Source organism: Bos grunniens, chromosome X (assembly GCF_055505025.1).
Source record: "Bos grunniens cultivar Pamir isolate PY7600 chromosome X, Bosgru_T2T1.0, whole genome shotgun sequence".
Classification (NCBI taxonomy): domain Eukaryota; kingdom Metazoa; phylum Chordata; class Mammalia; order Artiodactyla; family Bovidae; genus Bos; species Bos grunniens.
In genome coordinates this window covers 125068354-125087195 of record NC_141194.1, presented here as the reverse complement: position 1 = coordinate 125087195, position 18842 = coordinate 125068354, and the positions used below count along the sequence as shown (strand labels likewise).

The following is an 18842-nucleotide window of genomic DNA, read 5'->3' as shown; positions in this document are numbered from 1 at the left end:
TCTGCGTGAGAATAGGTTTTTGTTTCTCTGGGATGAATGCCCCAAAGTGTAATAGTTGAACATTTCATTTTATATAAAACTGTCAGATTGTTTGCCAAAGTGGTTGTACCATGTTCTATTCTGCCAGCAGTGTATGAGTGGTCCAGTTTCTCTGCATTCTTGTTAGCATCGAGTATTGTCACTGTTTTTCAATTTTAGCCATTCCGGTAATTGTGTAGTGATGTCATATTGTGGTTTTAATTTGCATTTCCCTGATGCCTAAGAATGTTGAACCTCTTTTACTGTGATTATTTGCTATCTATATAACCTCTTCAATGAACTATTCATGTCTTTTGCCTAATTTCTCTTTTTTTAAAAATTGAAGTATAGTTAATTTACAATGTTGTGTTACTTCTAAGTGTACAGCAAAATGATTCAGTTATACACATATATATTTTTCTACAGATTCTTTTCCATATAGGTTACTACAAGATATTGAGTATAGTTTCCTGTGCTATACAAGTCCTTATTGTTTAGCTATTTTATATGTAGTAAACCCCATGGATGGAGGAGCCTGGTGGGCTGCAGTCCATGGGGTCGCTAAGAGTCGGACATGACTGAGCGACTTCACTTTCACTTTTCACTTTCATACATTGGAGAAGGAAGTGGCAACCCACTCCAGTGTTCTTGCCTGGAGAATCCCAGGGATGGCGGGGCCTGGTGGGCTGCCGTCTATGGGGTCGCACAGAGTCGGACACGACTGAAGTGACTTAGCAGCAGCAGCAGCAGTGTATATATGTTAATCCCGGAGTACTAATTTATTTGCTGTTTTTAAATTGGATGTATTTACTGTTGAGTTTTGAGAATTCTTTATATATTTTAGTCCTTTGTTGGACATATGTTTGGCAAATCTTTTCTACTAATCTGTAGATTATTCTTTTATCCTTTTCACATGGGCTTCCACAGAGCAAAAGCTTTTAGTTTTGATGAGGTATAATTTATTATTATTCTTTTTGTGGATCATGCTTTTGGTGTCAAGTCTAAGAACGCTTTACTTTGTGTTAATTTTGTGTCCTCCAACCTTACTGAACTCACTTTTAAGTTTTAGGAGGGTTTTTTTTTTTTTTTTTTTTTTTAGCTTCCTTGTGATTTTCTGCATGGACAAGACAATCACTTAATCTGCAATGCCTACTATTTCTTTTCCTTTTTTACTGGAGTGCCTCTAACTTTCCATACTATTTATGTTGAATAAGAGTGGTGAGAGTTGACATCCTTGCCTATTTCGCAGTGTTAGTGGGAAGACATTCAGCCTTTCACCATTATGGTTGATGTTAGCTGTAGGTTTCTTGGTGATCTTTATCAAGTTAATAGAAACACCCTCCATTCCGAACTTGCCAAGATATTTTTTTTCATGAATGGATGTGGGATTTTGTCAAAAGATTTTTCTGCATCAATTGAACAGGTTTGCTAGCCCATTCTAATTAGTTGCTAGACTTAGGGTTTGAAAAGATCTTTAATTCCCATGAATCTTGGTTAAAAAGCTTCTGATGGGATTAGATCGACTCTGTTTGGGATATGAGTGATTATTCAAGAAATATTGTTTCAGTTCAGTTCCGTCACTCAGTTCTGTTTGACTCTTTGCGACCCCATGGACTGCAGCATGCCAGACTTCCTGTCCATCACCAACTCCCAGAGCCTACTCAGGTCCATCAAGTCGGTGATGCCATTCAACCATCTCATCCTCTGTTGTCCCCTTCTCCTCCTGCCTTCAGTCTTTTCCAGCATCAGGGTCTTTTCAGATAAGTCAGTTCTTCTCATCAGGTGGCCAAAGTATTGGAGTTTCAGGTTCAGCATCAGTCCTTCCAATGAACATTCAGGACTGATTTCCTTTAGGACAGATTGGTTGGATCTCTTTGCAGTAGGACTCTCAAGACTCTTCTCAAACACCACAATTTAAAAGCATCAATTCTTCAGCACTCAGCTTTCTTCATGGTCCAACTCTCACATCCATACATGACTACTGGAAAAACCATAGCTTTGACTACACGGACCTTTGTTGGCCAAGTAATGTCTCTGCTTTTTAATATGCTGTCTAGGTTGGTCATAGCTTTTCTTCCAAGGGGCAAGAGTCTTTTAATTTCATGGCTGAGGTCACCATCTGCAGTGATTTTGGAGCCCAAGAAAAGAAAGTCTGTCACTCCTTCCATTGTTTTCTCATCTATTTGCTATGAAGTGATAGGGCAAGAGGGCATTATCTTCATTTTCTGAACGTTAAGTTTTAAGCCAGCTTTTTCACTCTCTCTTTCACCTTCATCAAGAGGCTCTTTAGTTCCTCTTTGCTTTCTGCCATAAGGGTGGTGTCATCTGCATATCTGAGGTTATTGGTATTTCTCCCAGCAATCTTGATTCCAGCTTGTGTTTCATTCAGCCTGGCATTTCGCATGATGTACTCTGCATATAAGTTAAGCAAACAGGGTGACAGCACACAGCCTTGATGTACTCCTCTCCTAATTTGAAACCAGTCTGTTGTTCCATGTCCAGTTCTAACTGTTGCTTCTTGATCTGCATGCAGATTTCTCAGGAGACAGGTAAGATGGTCTGGTATTTCCACCTCTTTAAGAATGTTCCACACTTTGTTGTGATCCACACAGTCAGAGGCTTTGGCATAGTCAATAAAGCAGAAGTAGATGTTTTTCAAGATGTTTGTTTAAACTTAAACAACATTGTTTCAGAGCATGGCTATAATTTGGGATTCCCAATGGGTTTCAATGCCAAGGCTTGGAAGGTGTCTCCATGTTTTGGTTTAATACTGTGATGATCTCTTCTAAAGTTTGTATCTGACTGTTGTGGGTGATTGCTTTCTGTTGAGCAGTTCAGCATCTGCACAACCTGGCTTTTATTATTTAAGTTTTCCAATCCTTGATTCTTCTAGATAGAGTCCCTTCTTTCTCCAGGGTTTGTGGTTTTCTGTGTAAATTGAGGGCATGCACTTATGGGTACCAGATAACTGAAGCACCAGCGCACACAGTCTTATTTCTTCTCTACATATTTCACCTGTGAAAATCTCATCTTTTCAACACTGCACCTCTTTGGGCCTAATCTCTAAGTGAGGGGATTGAATACAATCTCCAAGGCAGTTCTAAAATTCTGTGCTTTAATTACAGAAGACTTGAGTCTTTATTAAAAACATTTCATCTGAAAGATTCAATGGGATTTGTTTGCTTAAATATACAAATCCAGGTTTTAAGTTAAAATGTGTGCATGTGTGTGTGCTCAGTTGCTCAGACTCTTTGCTAACCCACGGACTGCAGCCCACCAGGCTCCTCTGTCCATGGGATTTCCCAGGCAAGAATACTGGAGTGAATTGTCATTCCCTTCTCCAGAGGATCTTCCTGACCAAGGGACTGAACCCCTATCTCCTATGTCTCCGGCATTGGCAAGTGGATTCTTTACCACCGAGCCACCTGGGAAGCCCCTAAGTTAAAATGAAAGTTGCATTATTTCCTAAGCAGTATCTGGTACTTAAAATGCCACCTGCTTGGCAATTTTGTTCAGCTCATTTGTCTTTCTTTTTCTCAATCTTTTGCTTCTTTTTGAGATGCTTACAAGAAGTGTTAATAACAATTAACATCTATAGCTCAGCCCTCTCTAGATAAAATACCATGCCTAATTCCCGTCCTCTATGTTCTAAAAGAGTTTCCTGTTACTTGTTAAGGGTTTCTGTAACAGTGCTGTTTGAATGCTGCATCAAAGAACATAACTTAGGCTTTTGTGGTATTTAGTGTATTATTGTTTTCCTAAAAGTGAATGCAGCTCAATCATAAATCATTTGTTAAGGAATGGGAATTGTGAACCCTTCTCTCAATAATTAGTGCATTCATGGGGAGTGATTAAGGCCCTGGGATGCCACACTCCTCCAGTGTGATATAAGTGACATTTTAACAGGTTTGCTAAGCCAATTGGCTGTGATAAAGCCATCTGTAAAAATGGGAGCCAAGATCCTGACAATTCTTTTACTTGCAGTTATGGTCAAATCTGAAGGCAGAAAGCTTGAAATAAATATTGTGCTGTTATAGCTTGATAGGATGTGAATCTCTGATAATTGAAATAATGTTGTAAAATTAAGTTAAAAAGCACTTCTTATACCATTTTGTTTTCTTTTTATAAATGTGTTAACTTTTCAACTGATCTATACAGTTAGTTGCAGGTTTCTGATTGTCACTCATTCTATTTGCTGATGACCACAGAATCTCAAAGAACATCCCACACACATCTCAGAATTTCTGTACATGCAAATTAAAAGCAATTTTAATGCCTGAGACAGTGAAATAAGTTAGTAGATTGTCTACCACCATAGTTATTCCTATATCATAGATGTTGTGCTTCCCAGGTAGATTCAAAATAATAATTTCCCAATGGTAAATATGCATGATTTCATTTTGGGTGATTTGAACTGCAGAAAAATTATGACTCAGTCTTGAATTTTACTATGTACCGTTTTCACTTAGATTTTCCGCCATCGTTCCAAATTCCCCTTATCCAAGCCTGAAGTGGGTGTTTTCCTTCTGAATGAGGCTGCTCTCCCAATTTTCCTAGTTCTATGAATATCACCACTGTTCTCCAATTAGTTCAAAAGCAGAAGTCAAGTTCCCTGAGACTTCTCTATCTTCATTTCTTAAACCTCTTTGCTAACATATCCTGTCAATTCTTCCTTTCCAATAGCTGTAGGATTGGGATTTCCCACACTACTCTCATCTTATTCCAAACCTTCATCATTTCCACTTGTCCAGTTAGTTAGCAAATATATATTGGACATCTACCATGTGCTGGGCACTGTATTAGGCACTGAGGATGCAATGGTGAGTGAGCAAAGAAAGACGAGGTCCCTACCCATACAGTGTAGTGAGAAAGACATATATTAATAAGCACCCATGCGCACATGTAAAATTGCATCTGTGACAAGCACTATGAAGAAGAGGTATGAGGGATGTCATAAGAAGGTTGTCATAAGAGCCTAGAATAGATTGGTTTGACCCAGTCATGGAGGCAAAAGAAGGTAGGCTTCCTTGAAGAAGTGATGCATGAGCGAGATCTGGAGGATGAATAGATGTTAATCAGATGAAGAAGGGTGGGAAGATCATTCGAAGTAGAAGAAGCAGCATATGCAATGCTTTTGTGGTGGGAGAATAATGCCAAGTATTAGAGAATTAAAATGAGGCTGATGGGTTGAAGCCCAGAAAACAAGGGAGAAATTTAGTACAAACTGAGAATGAAGAGGTAGGTAGGTAGGGACCAAACCATGCATAGTTTATTTAAGCTCTGTTAAAATTAAAAAAAAATACTTTATTTATGTATTTATTCGGCTGCCTCAGGTTTTAGTTGCGGCACGTGGGATCTTCACTGCAGCGTCTGGGATCTTTCATTGTGGTGTGTGGACTCAGTTATTGCAGTTCACGGGCTTAGCTGCTTTGCCGCATGTGGGATTTTACTTCCCCGACCAGGGATCAAACCCCCATCCCCTGCATTGCAAGGCAGATTCTTAACCACTGGACCACCAGGGAAGTCCTGACAATTTTTCTCTTTTAATCCTATAAGTAACACAAGGCCACTAAAGGGAGCTAAGTATGTGAAGGTGTGTGTGTGTGTGTGATACATGATCAAATTTGCATGTCAAAAAGATCATTCTGATCGTATTATGCAACAGATTGGAGGAGCACCAAGAATGAAGGCAGAATCTAGTTGGGAAGCTACTGTCATAGTCTAGGTGAGAGATTGATGGTGGCTTTGGCACAGTTGTAAGTGATAATGATGGAGAAAAAGATGGAATCTAGAGATGTTTAGCAGGTAAGATCCATAGGACAAGATTATGAATTGGCTATAGCAGATGAAAGAAAGCAAAGGAGACAGAGGGACAGAGTTTTGACTTGCACAGTGTAATGTATGATGATGTCATTCACTGAGGGAATACTAAAAGAGGACCCAGTTTGGAGAGACTTCAGATTGGGGCATATTGAGTTGAGGTGTTAATGAGATATATATGCAAGAGATGATGTCAAGTGAGCAATTGGTTATATAAGTGTGGAGTTTGGAATAGAGATCTAGTCTAGAAATATAACTTCAAGATTTATCTGTGTATTGGTGTAACTTCGAATCCAAGGGGTGAAGAAACCATAGAGTGAGAAGAAAAGAGGTGCTGGGACCGATCCTTGGGGAACCCTGATATTTAATGGCCAGGTAAAATAAAGTATGTCTGCAAAGGTGATAGCCAGAAGCAGTGGCCAGAGAAGTAGGAGAAAAACCAAGAGTGCATTATGTCTTGGAAGTCAATTAAAAGAGTATTTTAAGAGGGAGGGAGTGGTCAACATTATCAAAAGCTGTTGAAAGGTCAAGTAAGATGAGGACTGACAAAGTATTCATAGTATTTGTATTGTATTTGGATTCATAGTATTTGTCTACATGGAGGCCACTGGTGGCCTTAGTGAGGGCTGTTCAGTTGAATGATGATGGCAGAAGCCAGCTTACTGTGGGTGAAAGAATGGGTCAGGGGAACATGGATATAGCCAGTATCGATAAACTTTTTAAAGATTATTAGTTTTATTTTATTGGCTTATTATTAGTTTTATTTTATTTTATGGTTGCACTGCATGGATGCAGGATCTTAGTTCCTCAGTGCCAGTGAAATTGCTTAGTCATGTCCGACTCTTTGCGATCCCATGGACTGTAGCCTACCAGGCTCCTCCATCCATGGAATTTTCCAGGCAAGACTACTGGAGTGGGTTGCCATTTCTTTCTCCAGGGGATCTTCCCAACCTGGGGATCGAACCCAGGTCTCCCACATTGCAGGCAGATGCTTTACCATCTGAACTCAACCAAGGATCAAACTTGAGCCCTCTACAGTGAAAGCATAGAGTCTTTACCGTTGGACCGCCAGGGATGTCTGATAAACTTTTTAAAAAAAGTTTGGGTGTGACGGGGAGAAGAGTGAGAGGACAGTACCTGTAGAAGGATATAGGGGTTTTGTTTTCTTTGCAAGAGAGTGGAACGTGTTTAAAATCAGGAGGGGAAGTCAGCACAGCTAAGTTTCTGTCCGATGACTTCTATTGTTTTTTTTTATGAAGTAAGAGGCAAGGTTACTTGATAAACATGTGAGGGTAAAGTCTGAGAATGGGGAAGACTATCAATAGTTATTGCAGAGTAGGAGCATAAATTGACCAGAGAAATGTACTAGGCTGGATGCACGCGTGAAAGGCTTATTTGAGGTTGGTGATCATGAATTTATAGAAATATTAATTCACCCTCCTATATGGCTATGTCCAGCAGTGCTTGTCTGCTCAAGTGCATGTGGAGTGGATGGCTGGGTTGGTGGGAGTGAGGTGGAGAGGACGACTCTATCAGTGTTCTTAAAAGTCTCCTTGCCCTCAGTTTCTTCCCATTCCTATCCATCTTGTACACTGCCATCGAATCCATTTTCCTTAAAGACTAAGTCTAAGTGTTAGTCACTCAGGCGTGTCCAGCTCTTTGCGACCCCATGGACTGTAGCCCACCAGGATCCTCTGTCCATGGAATTCTCCAGGCAAGAATACTGGAGTGAGTTGCCATTCCCTTCTCCAGGGGATCTTCCCGACCCAGGGATTGAATCCAGGTCTCTTGCATTTCAGGCAGTTTCTTTACCATCTGAGTCACCTTTTAAAATTTACTTTTTATCAACTCAATCTCCTTGTTCAAGAATTTACATCTTTGCAAATGGTATAGTGATTAAGACTATGGATGATAAACCTCCAAGTGTGAATTTGAGCAAGTAATTCATGTGAAGATTCTGACACTCAGTTTCTTCAACTCTAAAATGTGGTTAATTGTGATATCTACCTTATAAGGTTGTTAGGTGCATTAAATGTGAGAGCAAGTAGCACAGTGCTTGGCTTGTAGTAAGTAAAGCCACTATCTTCTCTTCTCTTCTCTGTCTGCCCACCCATCCTAGTCTGACATTCTTCTGTACCCCTATCCAACATAACTCCCTTCCAGTTAGACTGGTCCTTTCAATGCCTCTGTATTCATTGCTGTGTGAGTTTGCTTTCACTATCCAAACCCTATCATTTCTCAAAAGGCCCACATGTTCTAAAAAAAAGCTTCCTCATTAGCTTGGAGCTAGTGCACTGATTGCCCCTTGTATTGGGTTGGCCAAAAAGTTCACCTAGGTTTTCCTGTAACATCTTATGGAAAAATCCAAACGAACTTTTTGGCCAACTCATTACTTTAGAGACGTGAAACCTGAGTATATTCCATTGCTCACTTTATCATCAACTGTATTATTTCATTGTGTTTTTACTGTTTTGTTTTTAAATTATTATGTTACATTTTGTCTAAAAATTTTTCAGTAATATAAGATTTTCCAATAAAAGTGTGAGCTCTCTGAGGGAAAAAAATCATGCCATAAACTCTATACATTTCTCACAGAATCTACAATAGTATTTACAATACTTGTTCAATTTAATTGACTTGAATTGAGACATAAGATAGGCTCCAGTGGTGTTCAAAGTGAGGTGCACAATTCTAGGGAGCATACAGATAATACATTAGAGTGCAGGAAGAAAATATTGGAAAGTTTCTATTTATTTTTATCATTCTTTTGACATATTTTGACTATGTTTATAATATACATAGTATAAATTTATTATATATATACACACATTATTTGTAAATATATATACATAAATGGCATATGTTCAAGAAAATTTAAATCTTGGTGTCCCAGATCAAAACATTTTCAATCTACAGTTTTGAGACGAATATAAGCAGTTGACAAGTTAATCATTTTTGAGCACTTACTGTGCCCCAGGGGCTATGCTAAGAGTTTTTACATGCATTAACTCAATTCTCAAAACAATTAAAAAAAAATCTTTATTTATTTGGCTGTGTCGGGTCTTAGTTGTAGCATGCTCAGTCTTCGTTGCAGCATGTGGGATCTTGTTCCCTGACCAGGGATTGAACCCAGGCCCCCTGCATTGGGAGCTCTGAGTCTTATCCACTGGATCACCAGGAAAATCCCCTCAAAACAATTTTTTAAGGTCAGTGTTATTATCTCTTATTAGAAAGGAGGAAAGTGAAGCACAGAAAGGTAAACTAACTAGTCCAAGATTACATAATGAATAAATGAGGAAACCATGATTTAAAAATACATCTGTTTGAATCCAAAGCCAATCTTCTTTTTTGGAAGACTTAAAGACATAATCCAACTTCTGTAATAGATACAGGACTATTCAAAGTTATCTATTTCTTCTTAAGTGAGTTTTTATAACTTGTGTCTTTCAAGAGATTGATTCATTTCCAAAGGTAATCCTCTTAATCAGTGTGCTACCATGCATCCCTCTGTTAGGAATGCCTGTTTGTTTTTTTTTTTTTTTAATGAAGATATAATGGAATTGATGTCCTTTGACTTGTTACTTAACCAGGGCATTATGAGAACCATATATAGATTTTTGGAAAGTAGAAAATCATCTTAAGAAAAACCAGGTACATTTGACCCTTGAACAAGGGAAAGTGAGGAATGTCAACCCTCCAGAGCAGTGAAAATTCCATTACAACTTACAACTGGCCTTCTGTATCTGTTGTTTCTCTGTATCTGCTGTTCCACACCTGAGGATTCAACCAACCGTGGATTGTGAATTACTGTAGTTTATACCATTGGAAAAAAAATCCATGTGTAAGTGGACCCACACAGCTCAACCCCTGTTATTCAATGGTCAATTGTAACCACATGATTTGATTTATATCTGATACTTATTTCCTCTTAAGAATATGAAAAGCCATTATAGAGCTCTTCCTTAAAGAATCTTTTCTGACTTCTAAAGTTGAATCCAAACTAACATATGCTTTGTAACTTTACAGTTCTTTCTGAAAATATAATAATTCAAGAAACAAGTTCCACTCTTTCACAACAAATAGACTTGACAATTCCATCCCAAGTTACTGGACTAAAACCACAAAAGACTGCATATTCTTCTACTGCTGCTGCTGCTGCTAAGTCGCTTCAGTTGTGTCCGACTCTGTGCGACCCCATAGACGGCAGTCCACCAGGCTCTCCCGTCCCTGGGATTCTCCAGGCAAGAACACTGGAGTGGGTTGCCATTTCCTTCTCCAATGCAGTGAAAAGTGAAAGTGAAGTCGCTCAGTCATGTCCGACTCTTGCGACCCCATGGACTGCAGCCTACCAGGCTCCTTCATCCATGGGATTTTCCAGGCAAGAGTACTGGAGTGGGGTGCCATTGCCTTCTCCGATATTCTTCTACAGTGGTGTCTAAAAGCATGCCTGTATTTGCAACTGATTATACAACTCGACCGTATTCCAATACAACATCTCCACCACTGAAAACAATGACTGCACCGATTTTTTTAAATAAAATTTAGCCATATATCAACATGAGTCCTACGCCAATTTTTTTAAAGACTTCCATAGCTGAAACAGCTACATTTGCAGCAGACCTTTTGTCTACGTCAGCAGCCATTGCTCTGTCTACCAAGAGTACCTTCGTAGGCCCTACTACCAATTCCATGAAAATAACTAAATCCCCGTCTTCAGAGAGCACAAGGACAACCAAAATGGCTGAATCCATTGCTACTGAGACTTCTCATTCAGCGGTAGCTACTAATTTCCTGTACACATCTAGATTTACCAACAATTCAATTGTATCCAAACCTTCAGTAACTGGATCTCAGTCGGCTGTTATGAGGACAGCATCTTTATTCTCACCGATTGAGTCAAAATTCATGTCTACAACATCTTGGCCCAAACACAAATCCCCAGGTATTGGGGCACTCCCTATTGCCACAGCTAGCCAGGAGTTTCCTGCATCTACAGCTGCTAGAAGTGTACGTCAGTCCACAGTGGATCCGACTTCAACTACAGCTACTCCCGTTGGGACTGCATCAACACTGCCACCTGAGTCTGTGCTTATCTCCACAGCTGTTTCAATGGATTCTGTATTTCCTAGAAATCAGACAGCCCAGGGACGGGGGAGCCTGGTGGGCTGCCGTATATGGGGTCACACAGAGGTGGACATGACTGAAGCGACTTAGCAGCAGCAGCAGATAGCATCCATATTGGCCACAACTGATATGGAAATACCATTTTCAGTTTATTCAACTAGGTCTATTGAGATGCTGCTGCTGCTGCTGCTAAGTCACGTCAGTCGTGTCCGACTCTGTGCGACTCCATAGACAGCAGCCCACCAGGTTCCCCCGTCCCTGGGATTCTCCAGGCAAGAACACTGGAGTGGGTTGCCATTTCCTTCTCCAATGCATGAAAGTAAAAAGTGAAAGCGAAGTCGCTCAGTCGTGTCCGACTCTTAGCAGCCCCATGGACTGCAGCCCACCAGGCTCCTCCATCCATGGGATTTCCCAGGCAAGAGTACTGGAGTGGGGTGCCATTGCCTTCTCCCTATTGAGATGACACCTGTGCTAAGAACAGCTGAAATAGAATCACCATCTACAAATTTCCAGGCTGACTCTTCACCCACAGTGGAAGACGCAATATCTACCTTCATACCAAAAGAGGCCTCTTCTATGGCACTTTCTTTCAGAACATCCTCTCCATTCACCAGAGCTCAGGGTGTACAGATCGTTAGTGATGTTGAGACAACACATACAGCCTTGACTCCTGGGAAAACACTTGCACCTACAGTGGCTGAAACTATATTTTCCTCCACAATCACTGGGCCAGTATATGCATAGAATATACCCACAGGTGGTGGAAACATGCTTCCTCTGATTTCCACTAGATCAGCTTCCACATCCAAGGAATCTGAGTCTGGTCCCACATCAACAAGTGATGAAGGTGTCCATCTATTCTTCACAAATGAGATCACTTGGACTTCCAGGCCAGATCAGACCTTGTTGACATCAGTGTTCCATGGGAGTACTTCTAATACAGAGCATTAATCCACAACTACTAATATTATCATCCAACCAGAAGCATCCAGAGTGCAAGGCCACCACTATCGCTAATACTACTACAGACAGATATATAACAGTTCTATCCAAATTGACATCTCCATGGCTCACTAACTTCTCCATGGTTTCTGGAGTCACATCTGTAACCAAACTGCCTGAGTCTAAATTTAGCACCTTACTACTAAAAACCACCCCTGCATTCACAGTACTTGGAAATGAACTTCTTTCAACACCAAGGGAGACAGTTGTTCTACTTGTAGATAGAATATCTACCCTCGCTGATGTGGAACCAATTTTTTCTACTGAGGAGAGTGCTTCTGAGAACACACAGAGACAAATGGTACAATTGCATTTGGAGAGACAACAGCCCCCCCCCCCCTCCAGACTCTGCAATGATACAAAGATTCATTGCTACTGTGACAAGGAAAGAAACAACTTCCCATTATCTTGAGGGAAAATCGCCTCTAGCAGTGATGATCAAGGTTTCTCCATTTGCAACAATGCTGGAAGCAACAGATGAGTCTATTTCCCCCTTTCCTGATGCAGAGAAGCTGACTACCTGATTGGAAAATACAACAACTGCTGAGGTGAGAAAAAGTTGGTTTTCTACAAAATCAATGAAAACGACCCCTAAGAGTTCATACAACGAAACTACAGATATCTTTAATTCCACCCACATCTACATAGCACCTTGGACTTCAGAAACTCCACCTGAGGGGAATCCAGCTCCATCTCCCACTTCTGGGAGCACAAAGACTCCATCTACCTCAACCACAAGTAACACAGAGGAGGTCCATGTTTCAGAAATGTCTACTGGTCTTGGGAAAACAGCTCTCCCTTCACGGGCTCTGACAATTACCACACTTATATCTCCTGAAAAAGGGAGCATGAGTGCCCTCTCAGTATATACTCCCAGGACTGAGAAAAAGATAGTAAGCACCACCTCCGTGACTCACCCTTTCTCACACCGCCAGGACAGTTCCTTTGTAGATACCATAACTTCCGGGACAACCAGCATATCAAATCCTATAAACAATAAAACAACTTTTTTACACTTGCTTTCACCTAGGACTCAGCCTGAGGTGTCTTCAGTTGCCTCTCTCATTTCTGAAAGCACACAGACTTCCCCTGAGTCCCCATCTCCTTCCACAGCTCAACTATCTAGGGCCAATTTTATAGCTGTGTCTACTGACAGGATCACTACAGCCCTTTCTGCTTCAAATGTATCTATAGCACTTCTTGGGAAAACTTCTATGATAACGTCCATTCATATCCACTAGATGTCCTCACGGCCAGTTAGTGTCACTCCCTTCACCTCTAAAAGTGTTTTGGGCACTCCTACTGTACTAATGACTGGATTTTCTAAAACAGACATTCAGATTGTTTGAAAAGTACCTCTGTAGCCACTTCTGGGCCGGGTCTGAGATGTCCTCAATGTCAGTTAATGTCTCTGCTTTTCCACCTCCTACTGTTTCTTCTGATGCTTCCACAACAGGTGGATCATTCCATACTTCATTGTCTTCAGTTACCCCCAGGCCTTCTATGACCATGCAAACATTGTCATTAGATGTCACACCTTTGACATATGCTGGGTCTGCTTCAAAAAATGCAGTGGCTTCCATTGCTTTCACTACTTCAGAAATAACTAAAGTATCATCCAGCATCACACCTACATCCTTTTCCTCCCCAGCAGAGCCAACTTTTCCCTCTGGGAAAACCATTCCAACCACTATCATGGCTGGGACAGTGACTCCATTCATAGGCATCCCTGTCTCTCCTCTACTCAGTTCTAAGAACACAGAAGCTATTTCTTCCATTCCAAAGACCACATTTTCATCATTTCTATCAACAACCCAACAATCATCACAAGGATATCAGAGCACCACTCTGAGCATATTCCCTGGGATTACTAACAGCTCTCTTTCAACTGTAAGCAGTGGTAAAGCAACAGCTCTCATAAGTACTCATTCCAGAACTGGTGCCCCTGAAAGTGTGCTTTCATCTACTCTGGAAAATCTCCACACTTCCTTGAATATTCAAATTTCCCCATCTTTGACTGGCTTTAAGAGCACTCCTGGATCCACAAAAAGTGTAAAAATTACCATTTATCATTCTTCAAATACAGAAAAGAAGACTTCCTCATCAGAAAATACTTCAACAGCTGAACTGACAAAAGGTGCCATGTCTGTGAATACACCTGTTTCATACCCTCCCTGGATTCCATCCGGTACAACTTCACCCTCTTCGACATCAATTCTTTTTTCACCTCAAAGTACTGAAGCCAAGTTCTCTACTCCAAAGACTTCTCTTCCTCCTATGTCCCAAAGAGTTGAATTTCCAGTTCTACAAACAAAAACCACGTCTAGTAATGCCCAGTCTCTGCTTTTGACTTCCTGAAACACACCCACAGCTGAAGATTCTCAATTTTCAGCTTCTACCACTACTCATGTACCTACATCCCACAAGAAGCAAACAGAGAGTCCTTACGTTAGTCTAGAGTCTTTGTCAACATTCCCAGTCTTTCAGACTGGTCTTGTACCTGGAGATGTAATGGCAATGTCATCAATTTCCGCAACAGGAACTCTTCCTACCTTGAGGATGTCTGAGAGCCCCTTCATTATCAATATCTTCAAAATCTATACCTGTTACTTTGGCTGACATTAAGCACACATTTGAGAAGACAACTACATCTGTAACTCCTGGGACCACACTCCCATCAAATATTTCAGATGCCACTTCATAATCTATCATTTCAAAGGCTGCTGCTTCACCCATGTTGACTTGGATCTTAACTAGTCTTCCTTGAGGTTCAGCCCTGGCAACTAGATCCAATACTCTTCACATTATATCTTCCTCTCCAGAAGAGATATTCAGTTCACTTCAGTTCAGTTGCTCAGTCATGTCCGACTCTCTGCGACCCCATGAATCGCAGCACGCCAGGCCTCCCTGTCCATCACCAACTCCCAGAGATCACTCAAACTCACATCCATTGAGTTGGTAATGCCATCCAGCCATCTCATCCTCTGTCGTCCCCTTCTCCTCCTGCCCCCAATCCCTCCCAGCATCAGAGTCTTTTACACTGAATCAGCTTTTCGCATGAGGTGCCAAAGTACTGGAGTTTCAGCTTTAGCATCATTCCTTCCAAAAAACACCCAGGACTGATCTCCTTTAGAATGGACTGGTTGGATCTCCTTGCACTCCAAGGGACTCTCAAGAGTCTTCTCCAACACCACAGTTCAAAAGAATCAATTCTTCGGCGCTCAGCTTTCTTCACAGTCCAACTCTCACATCCATACATGACCACTGGAAAAACCATAGCCTTGACTAGACGGACCTTTGTTGGCAAAATAATGTCTCTGCTTTTCAATATGCTGTCTAGGTTGGTCATAATTTTTCTTCCAAGGAGTAAGCATCTTTTAATTTCATGGCTGCAGTCACCATCTGCAGTGATATTGGAGCCCCAAAAAATAAAGTCTGCCACTGTTTCCACTGTTTCCCCATCTATTCCCCATAAAGTGATGGGACCAGATGCCATGATCTTCCTTTTCTGAATGTTGAGCTTTAAGCCAGCTTTTTCACTCTCCTGTTTTAATTTCATCAAGAGGCTATTATTTCCTTTTCACTTTCTGCCATAAGGGTGGTATCATCTGCATATCTGAGTTTATTGATATTTCTCCTGGCAATCTTGATTCCAGCTTGTGCTTCTTCCAGCCCAGCATTTCTCAAGATGTACTCTGCATATAAGTTAAATAAGCAGGGTGACAATATACAGCCTTGATGTACTCTTTTTCCTATTTGGAACCAGTCTGTTGTTCCATGTCCAGTTCTAACTGTTGCTTCCTGACCTGCATATAGGTTTCTCAAGAGGTGGTCTGGTATTCCCATCTCTTGAAGAATTTTCCGCAGTTTGTTGTGATTCACACAGTCAAAGGCTTTGGCATAGTCAATAAAGCAGAAATAGATGTTTTGCTGGAACTCTCTTGCTTTTTCCATGATCCAGCAGATGTTGGCAATTTGATCTCTGGTTCCTCTGCCTTTTCTAAAATCAGCTTGAACATCAGGAAGTTCACGGTTCACGTATTGCTGAAGCCTGGCTTGGAGAATTTTGAGCATTACTTTACTAGCGTGTGAGATGCGTGCAATTGTGCAGTACTTTGAGCATTCTTTGGCATTATCTTTCTTTGGGATTGGAAAGAAAACTGACCTTTTCCAGTCCTGTGGCCACTGCTGAGTTCTCCAAAGTTGCTGGCATATTGAGTGCAGCACTTCCACAGCTTCATCTTTCAGGATTTGAAATAGTTCAACTGGAATTCCATCACCTCCACTAGCTTTGTTCGTAGTGATGCTTTCTACGGCCCACTTGACTTCACATTCCAGGCTGTCTGGCTCTAGGTGAGTGATCATACCATCGTGATTATCTTGGTCATGAAGATCTTTTTTGTACAGTTCTTCTGTGTATTCTCGCCACCTCTTCTTAATATCTTCCGCTTCTGTTAGGTCCATACCATTTCTATCCTTTATCGAGCCCATCTTTGCATGAAATGTTCCCTTGGTATCTCTACTTTTCTTGAAGAGATCTCTAGTCTCTCCCATTCTGTTCTTTTCTTTGCCCTGATCACTGAGGAAGGCTTTCTTATCTCTCTTTGCTATTCTTTGGAACTCTGCATTCAGATGCTTATATTTTTCCTTTTCTGCTGTGCTTTTCGCTTCTCTTCTTTTCACAGCTATTTTGTAAGGCCTCCTCAGACAGCCATTTTGCTTTTTTGCATTTCTTTTCCATGGGGGTGGTCTTGATCCCTGTCTCCTGTACAATGTCACAAACCTCTGTCCATAGTTCATCAGGTACTCTATCAGATCTAGTCCCTTAAATCTATTTCTCACTTCCACTGTATAATCATAAGGGATTTGATTTAGGTCATACCTGAATGGTCTAGTGGTTTTCCCTACTTTCTTCAGTTTAAGTCTGAATTTGGCAATAAGGAGTTTATGATCTGAGCCACAGTCAGCTCCCAGTCTTGTTTTTTCCGACTGTATAGAGCTTCTCCATCTTTGGCTGCAAAGAATATAATCAATCTGATTTCGGTGTTGACCATCTGTTGATGTCCATGTGTAGAGTCTTCTCTTGTGTTGTTGGAAGAGGGTGTTTGCTATGACCAGTGTGTTCTCTTGGCAAAACTCTGTTAGCCTTTGCCCTGCTTCATTCCATATTCCAAGGCCAAATTAGCCTGTTACTCCAGGTGTTCCTTGACTTCCTACTTTTGCATTCCAGTCCCCTATAATGAAAAGGACATCTTTTTTGGGTGTTAGTTCTAAAAGGTCTTGTAGGTCTTCATAGAACCGTTCAACTTCAGCTTCTTCAGCATTGCTGGTTGGGACATAGACTTGGATTACTGTGATATTGAATGTTTGCCTTGGAAACGAACAGAGATCATTCTGTCGTTTTTGAGATTGCATCCAAGTACTGCATTTCGGACTCTTTTGTTGACCATGATGGCTACTCCATGTCTTCTAAGGGATTCCTGCCTGCAGTAGTAGATATAATGGTCATCTGAGTTAAATTCACCCATTCCAGTCCATTTTAGTTCGCTGATTCCTAGAAGGTCGACGTTCACTCTTGCCATCTCCTGTTTGCCCACTTCCAATTTTCCTTGATTCATGGACCTAACATTCCAGGTTCCTATGCAATATTGCTCTTCATAGCATCGGACCTTGCTTCTATCACCAGTCACATCCACAGCTGGGTATTGTTTTTGCTTTGGCTCCATCCCTTCATTCTTTCTGGAGTTATTTCTCCACTGATCTCCAGTAGCATGTTGGGCACCTACTGACCTGGGGAGTTCCCCTTTCAGTATCCTATCATTTTGCCTTTTCATACTGTTCATGGGGTTCTCAAGGCAAGAATACTGAAGTGGTTTGCCGTGCCCTTCTCCAGTGGACCACATCTGTCAGGCCTCTCCACCATGACCTGCCCATCTTGGGTGGCCTCACAGTGCATGGCTTAGAAGAGATTTTAAAATCCTGACATTTCTGACTTCTGACATAACACCAACACACCCACACACTCACTTTACAATAGGATCTTTTGCTGGTGTAAGTGCTGTACTCGCTGAAACCACCACTACACCTACCATGGGCGGTATCACTACGGGCTTCCCAAGTCTTTTCCCTGTGTCTATAAAAATCACAGATGACAGTCCCTACATTTCCAAATCTTCTGAAGCATTTTCCAGAATCACTGTGACTGCCAACTCCAGGACTGTGCCTCAAGCTCCATCCTTTAGCAGAATGAGTAAATCACCTCCAGTTGACCATACCCCATCTGTTGGTGCCATGTTTCTACCTAGCCCTACAACAACATCTGCATGGAGCAGAATCCCAGCTGCATCAGCACCCGCTATGTTAGTTCTTCCTAAGCCCACACAGGATTCCCTTCTAAATATAGCTGCCACTACATCCGCTGCTACTGGAGCCCTATTTCCGCTCATCTCCACTGGAGTAACACATCCTTTTACAGCAAATGTGTCCTCATCACCTTCTTCCTATTTTGAGATAACCTGGCTGGACTCCACACTTTCCTTTTTATCTACCAAAACTTTGACTTCACCTATTGCCGTTAAGTCCATAGATACGTTCTGCAATGTATGTCGCATAATAGAATGTATGCACAATGGGATATGTGTTCTCAAAGAGAGCCAATTCTCTGAAGGCAGAAAGGGCAAAAGAAGGGTACAGGTGTTTCTTATCTCCTTCAGACAGTATCTACAGTGGGTACCTTATTCCAAACACAATTCTCTAGCCATCTTTCTTACCTTTCCTTTATTGACATATAATGCAAATGTATGACATTTTTAAGCCTCCTTTCCATCCATTTTGTTCCTAATGCTCTGACTCTGCCAGTGTGGACATGGGTCAGGAAC

The 18842-nt window shown here is 41.2% G+C and overlaps 1 pseudogene across 1 annotated transcript in view; it reads left to right on the top strand.

Annotated features, from left to right (window-relative positions):
- The window catches only part of LOC147341304 (adhesion G protein-coupled receptor G4-like), a 42436-nt pseudogene extending 28435 nt beyond the window's left edge, over positions 1-14001 (top strand). The window contains exons 4-7 of the transcript XR_015159589.1: positions 9865-10014; positions 10268-10977; positions 11065-11123; positions 11385-14001. The product of XR_015159589.1 is annotated as an adhesion G protein-coupled receptor G4-like (transcript). The remainder of the gene's footprint in view (positions 1-9864; positions 10015-10267; positions 10978-11064; positions 11124-11384) is intronic.
- The last annotated feature ends 4841 nt before the right edge of the window (positions 14002-18842 follow it).